Here is a 17,212-nt window from a genome sequence, read left to right as displayed (position 1 = left end):
GCGAGGTGGCAGGCACCTGTAGTCCCAGCTACTTGGGAGGCTGAGGCAGGAGAATGGCGGGAACCCGGGAGGCGGAGCTTGCAGTGAGCTGAGATCGGGCCACTGCACTTTAGCCTGGGTGACAGAGCGAGACTCTGTCTCGAAAAATAAATAAATAAATAAACAAATAAATAAATAAGAGTATTCTGTCTACGCTAGCATGCTAGCATAGCATCATAATCATTACCTCACAAATGGAGTATCCCCAGTTAATCCGCACTGAGGCTTACATACGGCTAAGGCAGGCAAAATAAAATCTAGAGGTAAGTTTTTAAATATTCACATCATTCATTCCATTTTGTGTTGAAGAGCTAATCAGAAACTATGCTCAGAAACTCACAGGAAGATTCTACCTATATATTGAGGAAAAACTGCAAGGCACAATGGGATGACTGCATTTATTAGCATCTAAGGTTTCTAACTCTGTTAGTGACAGTCCAATACTGTATAACACCTTCTTCTTTAGTTTTACTATAATCTGACAACTCCATAATGCCCATTTATCTCCAAGAACCAATTTAAGATGCATGTATGTGTAGCCACCAGACTATGCTTGAATAACAAGGCACTAGGGTTACTTTTTTCTCAGAATAAATGTGAAGAGAATTTGCTATGATATTAGGAATGATAGCATTTTGCAAACAATATAATTTAAGAAACAGTAATGAATCTCTATTGAAGCTGTTTATTAATAACCTTCACTAATACAATCAAAGAACTGAATCCCAGCTGCTAGAAATGACTCGAAAGGTCACTTGGTAAAATACTAGCTTTTATCCCATATGGTATCTAGACCATATATAGTGTTAAAATTAAAACAATGATATCAAAAGACATCCAAGTACTTTAAGTGATAATTTATCTGGCCCCAACATATCCAATTCATATATATTACTGTATTTTACTAAAGTTCAATCACCTATCATCTCATTCTTTAATAATAGAAACTATATATGACAATGCGGCAGGACTAAAAGGTTGGTACTTGACAGTGGTTTAATTTCAATAAAAGTGATTGGTACAAATTCATCTTTTAAAATATTCAGACCATGCTATATAGATATTCACATGCACTTGGATCTATAAGCATTAAAAAACTTGTTTAGATTTACTGGTGCTATACCTGCTGTCAAGAAACAAAAAAGTTGTGAAGGTTGATCAAACACATCTTTGCCTCAAGTATCATGTAAATGTTTTCCACTAACGCAGTCCTAAAAGTTAACAGTCAAAGTAATTCAAAGGTTTCTCTTTATTTCTATATTTAAATCATCACAAGTTTGATCAAGCATGCAAATCCCTTTGGGCTCAGGGCTCCCATCAAAATGTCTTATAGAAACATTAAAAATTGAATGGGCATAAACAACTCCAACAGTGCAGAGCTCATGACAGCACTGCTGTGATCTACGTGTTTCATGTACAACAACATTGGGGAAGTTTGCAAGGGAAGATGAGCAACTAATTACTGTCTTTTGCTTGAGGGCAGGTGTGCTGATCTCTACAGGTGTCTCTGCAGTGCTCTGCCTAATGTATTGCTTCTTGAAGACATTCACTGTAACGACTTGCTAAAACCCTGCAAAACATCTGACGGAATACCAAACTGTTGGGTGTTCAGGAAGAAATATGTATGACTTCTTAAAGTTAGCACTAAGGAGAAACAACAGTTGGGGGAGGCTTTGTATTGTTTGTGAAAGAATAATATAAAAAGTAAGTAACGTAAAACTGTATCAGACACACACATTAAACCAGGATACTAATATTATCTTAATAAGTACAGAAAGCTTTTCAAAGAAAATTTGGCTATTCTCATTAAACAAGAAATTTTTTTTAAATCCAAATAGTAACCTTATAGTGGACCATCATTTTCATTTGTGAAAGCACAGTAGACAGTGCAGGGTATTCAGTTTTACAAGGATCAAAAAAAAAAAAAATCTGAGAAATTACTAGTAAATTAGATGGTCATCTGATGATAGGGCAGGTGAGAAATACCGTTCACATGTGATGCCACTTGCAGGATTAATATTCCTTAGGATCCTTCCTATAACATGGAAAGAAGCAAGCTTAAGAACGAAGAGACACACACACCAAAGATAAACATTCCCTGCTTTACTGCCTGCTACCTGCATGATCTCAGACAAGAAATGTAACCTCTTTATGTTTCAATTTTCTCATCTAATAATAAACAACACCCACCCCAATAGGATTATTATTAAATGAGACGATGTCCCTTCACTCTTTGGCACAGGGCTTGGCATGAGTAAGTGCTTAATAAATTGTAATTAGCATCATGAAAATTTCCAAAAGACATTAGTCTCCTACCATTAGTGGAGCATAAGCCTGTCTAAAAGCATCTTGGAAAGTAAAGACTCATCAGTGGAATGCTATTTTTAAAATATGTGATATGTTATATGGTGCATCTTTTTAAGTATAAATACATAGCCTGGCTTTTGAGAAATCAGTCAGTAACAAACATACAACAAAACCTTTAACTAATTCTTCACTTTTTCTGAGTGATCATCCATCTTGGTGAAAAGACCCTATTTGTAATGTTGAAAATTTGTGGAAAAGTTCATTGTTTTCAAACAATAATGAAAAGTATCATATTATTTCAAATTTTATCTACTTAAGAAAGACTCTGGTAAAATCAAAGTTAACATTTTCAGGCAATGAATCTACTCAGAATAAGAAAATGCTAGGAAATGATAATATAAGATTTATACCAATTATTTTCATCTACAATTCTCTATTTGTGTTTTTCTTTAACAAAATAGAATTAAGATGGCATTTCAGATCATCATTACTGTTAATAATCAACTGTGTAAACCAAACATCATTCATCTTTTTAAAAAATCAATAAAGCAAGAGTTAAAATTGTTTCAGACTTTTCTGGAATGAACCAAAAAGAGAAAAATTTTAAAGCAAGATGTGTAATCAATATATAAAAATGACACAGCATTTCCAAAATTTAAAATAGACTCACGAGAATAATCGGAATATAATTATTTGAAGTAGTATCCCTCCCTCTCCCAGTAGATTAGTTCATCATATGCTCATTTCTTCAAATCCAGGCATTGAAATAACCTTCTGTTCTCTCTCCTTTTAATCTCTTCTTCCTGGTATCCATTCTGCAGTTTTCAATGGCATCTCAATCACCAGGAATGTTAAGAACTGATCTACTGTGCTTCCCTTAACACAGACCTAATTATGTCACTTCCTCCAACCCCAAAGATCTAGTCTAATGGGGGAGACAAGCATATAGATACATAAAAATGTGTGTGTACATATATGAGTACACATGCACATGGGCACATGGAAAGTATTAATACTAAAGGAGGATAAATCAGAAGCCAATTCATTTTGCCTGCCATAAGCCAAAGAAAGTTTCACATAGCTGGCGACAGCTAGGTGAAATAATGCCTAGAAAATAAATTTAAAGCTCCACGTTATGGGTCTCCAATACAAAGCCTCAATTTACTGTGTTCCAACTATATCCCACACTGTCTTCACATGGACTTAGATGCCTTCATTCTCTTACCATAGTGGACAACTTGCTGTCACCTGGCTTTTTGAGTCCCTCTGTCTTGAATCTCCTCTTCATCCTCCCCATCTTTACAGTTTTTAAAATATGACATCCTTATACCCAGACATTCTTCTACTCAGTTTCCTTATACAGTTAAAGGAATCAAAAAGGCTTGGACTTTGCAAGAGCAAGATGGAAGACAACGGAACATAAGCATTTCCTTCCAAAAACCTATAGGAAAGTTATTTCCAACTTAGAATTTAATTATTCAAGTAAATTATAAATCAAGTGAGGAAACCGAATAAAGATATTTTTCTCTCACAAAACCTTTCTCAGGAATACTACAGGAAATATAACACAAAAATGTAAGGTAAGACAAGAAGGAAAACACTATGAGATTTAAGAAAAAGCACAGGGAGTTCCTAGGTTAAGAGCAAGGAAAAATCCCAGAAGAGGCAGGTCTGGAGAATGTGATGGGAGGAGAATGGAAGTCTGCTGGAAGCATGTCTTCAAGAAAATAATTGAAATGTATTATCTGATGTAATTCCCTTTATGGAAAATTGTTTAAGTAGTTTATAGAAGGTATAGGAAGAATTATTAAGGAGGACAAAAAGCTAAGCAAATGAAAAAACAAGGCATTATTAACTTCATGAAATACAAAAAGTCAGAAGCAAACTTTTCATCAGAATTAATTACCATATGCTCATCTATGAATAATAGCTACATAATATAATAATGCAAAATTAAGTCAAAAATTGGCATCTAACTATATTGGGATTGTGAGGGAAAGAGATGGCTGTGTAATAGTGAAAAATCTTCAAAGATCATAATATAAAGTCAACAATGTCTTAAATAAATTAACTAAAAAGACAGCAATGTATATATATGTAATTTAGCCATGTGGAGATATATAATGACTAGAGGAAACAGATAAAAGGCTGCCTCTAGAGAAATGACCACTGTATTTTCTTTTTTTGTTGCTTGTTTTGTTTTTGTTTTTGTTTTTTTTGACAGGGTCTCATTTCCATATCCCACGCTGGAGTGCAGTGGCACAATTTCAGTTCACTGCAGCCTTGACTTCCCGGGCTCGGGAGATTCTCCCACTTCAGCCCCCACCCCAAGTAGCTGGGACTATAGGCACACGCCACCACACCTGACTAACTTTTTGGGGTTTTTTTGTTTCTTGGTAGAGATGGGGCTTCACCATACTGCCCAGGCTGGTCTCACACTCTTAGGCTCAAGTGATCCACCTGCCTTGGCCTCCCAAAGTGATAGGATTACAGATGTGCACCACTGAGCCCAGCCACCACTGTATTTTCTAACAGGCCTTTAACAACTATTCAAATGTTAAACTAGGTGAATGTATTACTTTGGTAAAATAAGTTTTAATTTAAAAGCAACAGCCATATACATGAGGATGTTTTTGACAGTGTTTTACATAATAGTAAAACACAAAAACAATCTAAACAGTCAGCAATAGGTGACTAGTTAAATAAATTATTTTATCTGTGATATTTAAAAAGATTATGTAGTCACTTTAAATGCTGCTGCAGAAAAATATTTAGTGGACATGGAGAAATGTTCATATTATAAAATTAAAAAAATGACAGGTCAAAAAACAGCTAAACAACAAAACAATGAAATATACATGAAAATATGAATGGTAATTTTAGAATTGTTTTTCTCTCTGTGCTTCTCTGGTTTGCTGAATTTTCTAAAGTAAATGCAACTTCAGAAACACAAAGAAAATAAATTAAAATTGTAATGCAATTCATCACTCACGGCGTTATTTAAATAGTGTCACCTAATGATGGCCAAGCCAGAATTAACTCCTCCCTCCCAATGCAGTTTATACATGCCACTATCAGCACAGCTGCACAACCTGCTTTGTATCACAGGTAACTGTTTACATCTGTTCTTGCATCTGATTTACCCTGCTGAAGACAGGGCAGTGTCTAACCCACCATTCAGTGTAGGCTGAATGGGATTTGTCTGTGCTTCTGAAGACAAACCCCTAAAATGAGGAAATTCCAAAAACAGTCGGAGTAAAGTCTTTTTATTAACTTAAAAAAAAAAAAAAAAAAAAAAGAAACAGAGTATTGACTGCTAGTTTTGAGAGGGATAATAGTCATATAAAATGTAAGATATCAGGTTGGTCGCTCTGATTGTTCTTCAGTCTCATCTCACATATATTGTCTCTCAAACTGACTACTGAAACATTTTGTCCTTTGTCTGAAGCCTTCAGTGAGGCAGTGTTCAAATGTAGACCTTCAGGATTTCTTAACAGATCCATGTTTATCACCCCCAAATGACATTTACTTAAGAATTCAGTTTATAGAACATTACTTATCCACAGTTTGACTATAGATAAATTTGGATTAGGATTATTTCTCGTTATATGAGTGTAGGATTTCCAAATGAAGTCAAAATTTAAATGTTTAGTGAGGCAAATATGACTTTCATAATGTTTGGTTTTTATGTAGATCTACTTTCAAAATGATTAATAAATGATGCAGCACAAATTCTAGACACAGAACTTTTCTGGGCGAAACCAGAAAACACTCATTTTTGTATGCAAAAGATTATTTTCTGTATAAAGGTATGAACAAGCAGTACATTTGGTTTTCAAAATCATAAAAGGATTCTCCTATCCCATCCTAGTGGGGCTGCTTTATCTATGAGATCAACTGCTACTTTTCAGCACGCTTTCAAAATACACCATGCATATATGTGTAAGAGGAGTCACAGAGAACAGAATGTTATCAAGTAAATAGCTATTTATCCACCCTCACTCTCCCATCCTCAGAGGTCTGAGCAGGAGGGCATAAGGACAAGGCAAATGGCCTTTTACAGATTGAGGTTACACTGTCTACTGAGTGACAATTATAAGAAAAAAGGACTGAATTAAAGTCTATGAATACAATAGGATCTGTACACTTTTATTCTTCAAATTGTTTATCAACATTAAAAATAAACAAGGAGGCAGGTAACTACGAAACAGTATCTTGCTTTACAATATAATGTGCCATCAGTTGGTTTTACATATTATTACATGTAATCCAGATTTAAAGTATTACAGAGAGTGGACAAGGCAGAAAACTCAAAACCAAAAATGTTAGGGATAATATCAACTGAACTTTATTCAAGCATCTTAGAAATTTTAAGATAATAAAACATAAGGTTCGTTTTACCAAAATTCACTTTACCATCAATTTTCGAAAAACATATCCTCTACAGTAAGCAAAATACATTCTTAAGAATTCTAGAAAATGTAAACCAATCTAGAATATAGAAAGCAGATCAGCAATCGCCTGGGAGCAGAGATGGGAGATTGATTTCAAAAGGACAAAGGGATCTCTCTAGAGTGAAAGCAATAACCAAATCATAAATGTGGTGGTGGCTGTAAAGCTGTATTCTTTTATCAAAACTTATCACACTGCCGTGTTTAGTTTTTCGTTTTTGTGTGTGTGTGTGAGATGGAGTCTGGGTTTGTCGCCCAGGCTGGAGTGCAATGAAACCATATTGGCATCTTGGCTCACTGCAGCCTCCGCCTCCCAGGTTCCAGAGATTCTCCTGCCTCAGTCTCCCAAGTAGTTAAGTTTACAGGCGTGCACCACCATGCCTGGCTAGTTTTTGTATTTTTAGTAGAGATGGGGTTTTACCATGTTGACCAGGCTGTTCTCGCACTCCTGACCTCACAAGTGATCTGCCCGCCTCCGCCTCCCAAAGTGCTGGGATTACAAGCATAAGCCACCATGCCTAGCCCACATTGCCATTTAAAATGGGTAGTTTACTGTAAGTAATTTAGACCTGGATAAAATTGATACAAAAATACATCATAACAGTTGATTATATCTGATAATCGTTAAAATTTCCTAAAAACTTTTACGTAAATTTGTTACGTTTCTGACACAAGGTTAAACATAGTATGAGTAAAAACCATCTGTGTGAAAGCATTACTTTACACTTACCAGTCACACTAACCTCTTAGTGAGCTCAACACACTGCCATCCACACTATACTTACTACATATTACCTTATATTACTGGTTAATTTTCCTGAATTGCTCTTTAAGGCCCAAAAAAAAAAAAAAAAAAAAAATCTGTGACATATATTTATTAGCATTCCCTGATATCTAGCTCAATTCATTTCACAAATGTGTTTAGACACTGATTTTCTTTCTCAGTAAAAAAGCAGCAAGTTCCAAACATTATTTTAGAAGATTAAAAGAAACTTTTTAAACTGTCATTTAAGTTTTAAAAATGTAAAATTTGAAAACAGTTATTCACACCCAAAATGAACTTATGAGACATTTTGAACCCAAAATGAGCCACTTTGTATAGAAGTGATCTCTTTTAAAGTGGAAATATTACCATTTTATTTATTTCCATTGTGACATTGTTTCCACTGCATACAAATTTTTCTAAAATAATTATAAATAATGCATTTTTTAATAACATGACATTATCTCATACTTAACAGAAATTGGCTTGAGATAACTTGCTTCTCAAGTCTTAATACTTAGTTTACAAATTATTATTTTAAAAATTAATTACACAGTAATCAAGACAGTGTGGTATAGTGAAACAGACAAACAGATCAATGGAAAAGAAGAGAACTCAGAAATAGACGCACACAAATATAGTCAACTGATCTTTGACAAGGGAGCAAAGGCAATTCAATGGAGAAAGGAGAGTCTCCAATAAATGATGTTGGAACAACTGGACATCCACATGCAGAAAAAAATGAATCCAGATGAAGAACTTACAATATACTTTACAAAAATTAACACAAAATAGATCATAATGAAGACCTTACAATATACTTTACAGAAATTAACTCAAAACAGATCATAAACCTAAACATAAAATGCAAAACGATAAACCTACTAGAAGAGAACATAAAAGAAATGTAGATGATCTTGGGTTTTGCAGTGACTTTTTAGATATAACACTAAAAACATGATCCATGACAAAAAAAAAAAAGAAAAATTGTTAAGCTAAACTTCATTAAAATGAAAAACTTCTGCTCTTTGAGAGACACTCTCAAGATAATAAGAAGACAAGTCACAGACCGGGAGAAAATATTTTCAAAATGCATATCTGTTAAAGGACTGTTAGCTAAAATGTATTTTTAAAAACTCTTAAAACTCAATAAGTAAATAAGCAATTAAAAATGGGCAAGGTCAGGTGCAGTGGCTGAGACTTGTAATCCTAGCACTTTGGGAGGTGGAGGTGGGAGGACTGCTTGAGGGCAGGAGTTGGAGACCAGTCTAGGCAACACCGTGGGAACCTGCCTCTATGTTTATTGGGTTTTTTTTTTTTTAATGTATAACATTAAAAATACAACTATTTAATGGACATAAAGGCAGGCCACAGTGGCTCACACTTGTAATCCCAGAACTTTGGGAGGCCAAGGCAGGAGGAATGCTTGAAGTAAAAGTCTGAGACAAGCCTGGGCAACAAAGAATTCCTGTCTCTACAAAGAATAAATTTGAAAAAAAATTAGCCAAGCACAATGACACACACCTGTAGTCCCAGTTATTGGGGAAGCAGAGGCAAAAGGATCACTGGAGCCCAGGAATTTGAGGCTGCAGTGAGATAGAATCATGCCACTGCACTCAGTCCAGCCTGAGTGAAAGAGCAAGACCCTGTCTCTTTTAAAAAAAATAAAAAATAAAAAAATAAGGGGAGTCAAATGCTCTGAACAAACACTTCACCAAAGATGATATACAAATGACAAATAAGCATATGAAAAGATGTTCAAATATCACATTAATAGGAAATCACAAAATGAAACACTGAGATAGCACTACATACTTATCAGAATAGCTAAAATCCGAAACAATGACAACTGACAACACCAAATACTGAAGACAACATACAGCAACAAGAACATTGCTCACCACTGCTCCTTTCTGCTGAAACTACAAAATGGTACAGCCACTTTCGATAACAGTTTTGCAGTTCCTACAAAATTTAACATGCTCTTACCATGCAATCTAGCAACTGTGCTTTTTGTATTTATCCAAATGAGTAGAAAACTTACATACATGCAAAAACCTGCACACAAATGTTTATATTAGCTTTACTCAGAACTGTCAAAACTTGGAAGTGGCCAAAATGTCCTCCAAAAAGTGAATGGATAAACAAACTGTGGTATATCCATACAATGGAATATTACTTAGTGCTACAAAGAAATGAGCTCTCAAACCACAAAAAGACATGGAGAAATGATATGGTTTGGTTGTGTCCTCAACTAAATCTCATCTTGAATTACAGTTCCCATAATGACACATGTTGTGGGAGGGGCCTGGTGGGAGGTAATTGAATCATGGGAGTGGTTATCCCCATGCTGTTCTCCTGATAGTGAGTTCTCAAAATATCTGATGGTTTTATAAGGAGCTTTTCCCGCTTTGCTTGGCACTTCTCTCTCCTGCTGCCATGTGAAGAAGGACATATTTGCTCCACCTTCCGCCATAATGGTTTTCCTGAGGCCTCCCCAGCCATGCAGAACAGTGAGTCAATAAAATCTCTTTCCTTTATAAATTACCCAGTCTTGGGTATTTCTTCACATCAGCAGGAAAATGAAAATACAGTAAATTAGTACCAGGATAGTGGGGTGCTGCTATAAAGATAGCAGAAAATGTGGAAGCGACTTAGGAATTGGGTAACAAACAGAGATTGAAACAGTTTGGAGGGCTCAGAAGAAGACAGGAAAATGTGGGAAAGTTTGGAACTTCCTAGACACTTCTTAAATGTCTTTGGCCAAAACGCTGATAGTGATACAGACAATGAAGTCCAGGCTGAGGCGGTCTCAGATGGAGATGAGGAACTTGTTGGGAAATAGAGTAAAGGTCACTCTTGCTATGCCAAGAGACTGGTAGCATTTTGTCCCTGCCCTAGAGATCTGTGAGACTTAGAACTTGAGTGAGACGATTTGGGTATCTGGCAGAAGAAATTTCTAAGCACCAAAGCATTCAAGAGGTGACACAGCATAAAAGTTTGAAAAATTTGCAGCCTAACAATGAAGTAGGAAAAAAAAAAAAAAAAAAGGCATTTTCTAGGGAGAAATTCAAACCAGCTGCAGAAATTTGCATAAGTAGAGAGGAGCCAAATGCTAATAACTAAGACAGGGGAAAATGTCTCCAGGGCATGTCACAGACCTTCTCAACAGCCACTTCCATCATAGGCCCAGAGGCCTAGGAGGGAAAAATGGTTTCCTGGGCTGGGTCCAAACTCCTGTTCCCTGCTGTATGCAGCCTCAAGACTTGGTGTTCTGTGTCCCAGCCACTCCAGCCATGGCTAAAAGGGGCCAATGTACAGCTCAGGCTGTTGCTTCACAGGGTACAGGCCTCAAGCCTCAGTAGCTTCCACATAATGTTGGTCCTGTGGGTGCACAAAAGTCAAGAACTAAGGTTTGGGGCCAGGTGCAGTGACTCATGTCTGAAATCCCAGCATTTTGGGAGGCCAAGGTGGGCGGATCACCTTACATCAGGAGTTCAAGACCAGCCTGGCCAACATGGTTTCATTCAAGACCAGCCTGGTCAAGATGGTGAAACCCCATCTCTACTAAAAATACAAAAATTAGCTGGGTGTGGTTGTGGGTGCCTGTAATCCCAGCTACTCGGGAGGCTGAGGGAGGAGAATCATTTGAATCTGGGAGGCAGAGGTTGCAGTGAGCTGAGATCACACCATTACACTCCAGTCTGGGTGATTTATTTATTTATTTATAAATAAAATAAAATAAAATTAAATTAAATTAAATAAAGCAAAACAAAGAATTAAGGTTTGGCAACCTCCACCTAGATTTCAGAAGATGCATGGAAACACCTGGATGTCCAGACAGTAGTTTGCTGCAGGGGTGAAGCTTTCATGGAGAACCTCTGCTATGGCAGTGGAGAAGAGAAATGTAGAGTTGGACGCCCACAAAGAGTCCCCACTAGGGCACTGCCTAGTGGAGCTGTAAGAAGAGGACCACCATCCTCCAGACCCTACCCTAGAATGGGAGATCTAGCAACAGCTTGCACTGTGTACCTAGAAAAGCCACAGACACTAAACACGAGCCCATGAAAGCAGTTGGGAGAGAAGCTATACCCTGCAAAGGCACAGAGGCGGAGCTGCCCAAGGCCATAGAAGCCCAGCTCCAGCATCAGCGTGACCTGGATGTGAGACGTGGAGTCAAAGAGAATCATTTTGCAACTTTAGGGTTTAATGACTGTCCTATTGCATTTTGGACTTGCCTGGGGCCTGTAGTCCCTTTGTTTTGGCCAATTTCTCCCATTTGGAATGGGTGTATTTACCCAATGCCTGTACCCTCACTGTATCTAGGAAGTAACTGATTTGCTTTCGATTTCACAGGCTCATAGACAGATGGGACTTGCTTTGTCTCTGATGAGACTTTGGAGTTGGACCTCTGAGTCAATGATGGAATGAGCTAAGACTTTGGTGGACTGTTGGAAAGGCATGATTGTGTTTTGAAATGTGAGGACAGAAGATCTGGGAGGGGCCAGGGCAAAATGATATGGCTTGGCTGTATCCCAACCCAAATCTCACCTTGAATTGTAGTTCCCATTATCCCCATGTGCCATGGGAGGGGCCTGGTGAGAGGTAATTGAATCATAAGGGCAGTTACCCCCATGCTCTTCTTATGATAGTGAGTGAGTTCTCAAAAGATCTGATGGTTTTATAAGGAGCTTTTCCCCGTTTGCTCTGCACTTCTCTCTTCAGCCACGATATGAAGAAGGACAAGTTTGCTTTGGTTTCTACCATGATCGTTTTCCTGACGCCTCCCCAGCTATATGGAACTGTGAGTCAATTAAACCTCTTTCCTTTAAAAATTACCCAGTGTCGGGTATTTCTTCATAGCAGTGTGGGAATGGACTAACACAAGGAACATATATTGCTAAGTGAAAGAAGTTAATCTGACAAGACTGTAAAAGTTGTAAGATTGAAACTATAAAACATTCTGGAAAAGACAAAAGTATAGAGACAGGATCAGTTTTTACCAGGGATTCTGAAGGAGGGAGAGAGGAAGGGATGAACAGGTAAAGCACAGAGGATTTTCAGGGCATTAAATGCTGTATGATACCACAAGAGTGAATATATGTCATTATAATGTTTGTCAAAACGCATAGGTGTAACACAAAGAGCAAAACTGAATTTTAGGCCTTTGGTTGACAATGATGTGTAAATATCGGTTGTCTATTGTAACAAACATACACCACTTGGGTGGGGGAGGTTGATGGTTGGGGGAAGGCTAAAGGGGACTATCCTCTATATTTCCTACTCAATTTTGCTCTGGACCTAAAATGTTCTTAAAAATTAAAGTCTATTAATTATTTTTAAATTAATTACATATGACAAGTTATTTCTAAAATAAATTTCAGGTTCTGGTATGTGCAGTTTAATATCAAATGTAATGCAATGGTTCTCCTGCTCATGTAACCAAAAAAAAAAAGAAAATGCACCTTTTCCTTAAAACATATCAGATTCTTTGAAAACTATGTTTCTCCAAGAGAAGTTGATCATATGCAATTTTATGAGAAATTCGACAGGTTTCCCATGTTGAGGAGCAGTTCTTATTGTCAAAATACGAAGTTTTACAATGTCAGCTTCACTTTTACAATGATGGTTTCAAAAGATTATGTCCCCAATGCCAATAAAGATGCTTATACACCAAGCAGCCAATGTTCACCAACATGTATTAACTCCAGAGTTTTATCATATTACATATAATTGATTTCTTCATTCAATCTCTTGATAGTTATTGCTTTTCTCTCCTAATATATTTTAAAAATTCATGCATAAAGACCTCCCAATATAAAAAATTATTAAGAGCTGCCAAAAAAAAAAGAATGAGTTCATGTCCTTTCCAGGGACATGAATGAAGCCAGAAACCATCATCCTCAGCAAACTTACACAGGAATAGAAAACCGAACATGGCATGTTCTCACTCATTAGTGGGAGTTGAACAATAAGAACATACAGACACAGGGAGGGGAATATCACACACTCGGGCCCATCGGCAGGTGGAGGGAAAGGGGAAGGAGAGCATTAGGAAAAATACCTAATGCACGCGGGGCTTAAAACCTAGATGAAGGGTTGATACATGCAGCAAACCACCATGGCACATGTATATCTATGTAACAAACCTACCCATTCAGCACATGTATCCCAGAACTTAAAGTTAAAAAAAAAATTTTTTTAAGCAGTTGCCAAGTTGTAGATACATTAAACATTAAATGAGCTTAATATAGACATCTTGTTTCAAAAACAAAAAGTAAAGTCTAATATCGGGGTATTTTACTAGTAGGTTCTTAAGAACACAGAGATAGCAAAACTAAAAAAATTTTTTAAAGATGAGCAGAAGACATTCTCTGCTCCAGAAACAAACTGGGAAAAAAAAAAGAAAAAAAAAAAAAGAACAAAAATAATGAGCACTTCATCATCAATGAAACAAAGACACAGCCATAACCACAAACCACAAACTATTTTTAAAAATCTGCCAAATTATGCGATATCTGGAATCAAAATGAGAAGTAATCCTGAGAGCCTAACTGCACCCCCTAAGAACTCAAGCAGAACAAAGATTTCCCTAAAATTTGAATGGTTCTAAAGCCCATTCCAGTAAACTCTAATTGGAGTTATGATATTAAGTTTCTACCTAGGAGAAAATAGGAAAGGTTTCTCCACAAAATAGTCTATACCACAGAAGGAGAGAGAAAAAAAAACAAGACATTCTTATTGTCAATGACCTAGCTTCCTAGCTCAGAATGTCTGCCAAATGGGGTCAAGAGAGAGGATGCAGCTGTCACTGGACTGCTTACTACATAGGCTCCAATGACTCATGGGCCTCAATGGCACAGTGACCTTCACAGCACTACAAATTGAGGTGAGACATGACCCTCAAAGAAAAGAAATATCTTGGGTGATGGAGTATTTCAGATAATCCAAATGGAAGCACAAATTAATGTCATTTACCTCCTCTCCCTAATACTCAGTACATGCATCTAACATCACACTTTTTTCAGGCCGTATCTGTCCTTAATGAAATTGATCCTATTCAAAAATGAGTAACAACCAGAAATAAATCAGCAAAGAAATTACACAGAACTACCAAAAATTGGGGTGGAGAAACATAGGCAAATGGCAGATTAAGAAAAAAAACTGTCAACAGAGACAGAAAAATCATACAAATAATTTCCAGTCTAAAAGAAATAATAAAGAATATAAGCTACTTCAAGGTAAAGGGGTTCAAAGAAAATTATGAAATATCTAAGAAAAGATAAGACAACCAAAGGAGATCAAAAAGCAAGCTGGCAGGCTAAGGGTAAAAACTGGGAGGAAAAAATCATAAATTAAAGCCACCAATGAAGTGACAACAACAAAACAGAATATTCAATACTGAAACAGTCAGAAAAAGAACGGACAGGCATAAAAAAAAATGAAATGGGAAATACAAAGATATATAAGAGATGAGGTGATAAGTACAGAAGGTAAAAGACACCCAGTTAATACATACTAAACATTCTTGGGGAAAAAAAAAAAAAGAAAAAAAAAAAAAAAAAAAAAAGAAAACCCAGAACAAATGAAAGAGGAAAAAAAAAAGGAAAGATATAATAAAAGAAAACTTTTACTTAGGGAGAAGAAAGGAAACACTAACAAAAGAAATTGTTCCAGGAAAACTGAATTCAAAGTAATTAACACTAAAACAAATTTTTCTGATGTTATGGAATTCAAGAGAGCTAAAACATAAACGTGAATTCCTTCGGTCATCAAGGAAGGAAAACAATTCTGGCCTTAGACTTCTCTATATTACCATCAGTCACCATTCTCTGGAGATGGTAGGGCAATGTCTTTCAAAGTTACAAGGGAAAGATATGAAATCCAGTTATGTGATACCCAGCCAAATTGACCATAAAGTTTAAAAGCAACCTATAAACACTTTCAAGCATCCAGTTACTCAGAAAATACAAGATCCATAAGCTCTTCTTAAGAAGTGTATACACATAGGGACAGACATGTAAGTATGTAGATACAGATATAACCAAAAGGGAGAACTATCAAATTCAACCAGCTAAGAAATGAATCAAAATAAACAGTAAAAAAATAAAGAAATGGATATATGTGTTAGTATAAAGACTATATTTATTTTTGCAGGACAGATATAGAATAGCTGATTTGTCCTTGGAATGAATGGGGTTTTTTCACAGAAAGTAGTCATATTGACAGGGTATGAATAATAAACAAGGCTGCTTTAATGCTAACTCCCATTATCAAGTAAAAAGAAAAGAATAAAAAGGTATACTAAATTCTAACAGAATAAGCTAGGGAGAATTGTTCCTACAGCCACAGGTACCCCAGAGAAACAAGTTCTTCCTTTTCTGATCATCCAGAGATAGGAGGGCAATCAGTGGATGTCAGCAAGTACACCAAAAGTGCATTTCCAATAGCCTCAGAATGTCCTGTGAAATGGCAACTGCACCTCTTGCTTTTTTGTTTTTTGTTTTGAGACAGAGTCTCACTCTGTCGCCCAGGCTGGAGTACAGTGGCACAATCTCAGGTCACTGCAGCCTCCACCTCCTGGGTTCAAGTAATCCTCTCACCTCAGCCTCCTGAGTAGCTGGGATTATAGACACACGTTATCACACCTTGCTAATTTTTGTATTTTTAGTAGAGACAGGGTTTCATCATGTTAGCCAGGCTGGTCTCAAACTCCTGACCTCAAGTGATCCACCCACCTCAGCCTCTCAAAGTGCTGTGGTTACAGGCATGAACCACCCTGCCCAGCAGGATCTCTGCTTTTATGAAGCCAACCGGATTTATTATTTCCATGGCAAAAACTGCAATGACTTTTGCACCAACCTAATAGTAATGACTCTTTTTGAGAGTGACCAAGCCTTCTGGGGTTTTGCTATTCAGGAACAAATAATCCACCGATCTTTTAAAAAATATACAACTAAAAGAAAATATAACTCTTACATCTGAAGGATTATACCTAAACTAAAATGAAAACTTGTTATTTTATAATCAAGTTGCACAGGCCAATTTATTTTATTCTACAGAAATTCAGGGTCTAAGAAATTTATTCTTTAAAAAATAAAAATAAAGTGGTATTTATTTGGGGTTATTGGTTCCCCAGAATGGAATTTTCTCAGTGATCACACCTCTCAGGATTTTAGGGCAATTATCCATTATAAAAGAGTAGGTAGTAAGCACTGACTGCTTTTAAATATAAAACTAAAACTAAATAACTGTGAAAATTAATTATAAAATAGAATGCAAATGTTGCACAGCTTGACAAGGTACAAATTTAATATAACTAATAAAAATTTGGAGGTGGAAGAAAGAAAGTCTGCTAATTTTTAACTTTTCATAGCAGGAAACAAACTGATGAAATAACATAGTTAACTTTTAAAATGAAATGATCCTAGTCTCTTAACATTTGTCATAATTTTTTTTCAACTTTAGTGAAAACACTTATTGTGAATTGCTTATTGTAAAAAAAAATCACTTATTTAATTACTGTAATTCTTTTATTTTTCAATTTCTGTTCAAAGGAAATAATATCATTTTTATTTAAACAAAAATAGTACGTAGGATATTCCTGCTTCATCTTCATTATTTCCTTAGTTCTCCCTCTATAAATGTATGT

The 17,212-nt window shown here is 36.2% G+C and overlaps 1 protein-coding gene across 1 annotated transcript in view; it reads right to left on the bottom strand.

Moving 5' to 3' along the window:
* GTDC1 (glycosyltransferase-like domain containing 1) overlaps window positions 1-16,353 on the bottom strand; it is a 308,918-nt gene extending 292,565 nt beyond the window's left edge. The window contains exon 1 of the mRNA XM_011988703.1: window positions 16,299-16,353. The gene's annotated coding sequence lies outside the window, so the exon portion shown is untranslated. The remainder of the gene's footprint in view (window positions 1-16,298) is intronic.
* Window positions 16,354-17,212: the final 859 nt, after the last annotated feature.

Source organism: Mandrillus leucophaeus, unplaced genomic scaffold (assembly GCF_000951045.1).
Source record: "Mandrillus leucophaeus isolate KB7577 unplaced genomic scaffold, Mleu.le_1.0 Scaffold336, whole genome shotgun sequence".
Classification (NCBI taxonomy): domain Eukaryota; kingdom Metazoa; phylum Chordata; class Mammalia; order Primates; family Cercopithecidae; genus Mandrillus; species Mandrillus leucophaeus.
The sequence above is the reverse complement of the archived record's forward strand: the minus strand, read 5'-3'. Positions and strand labels throughout refer to the sequence as shown.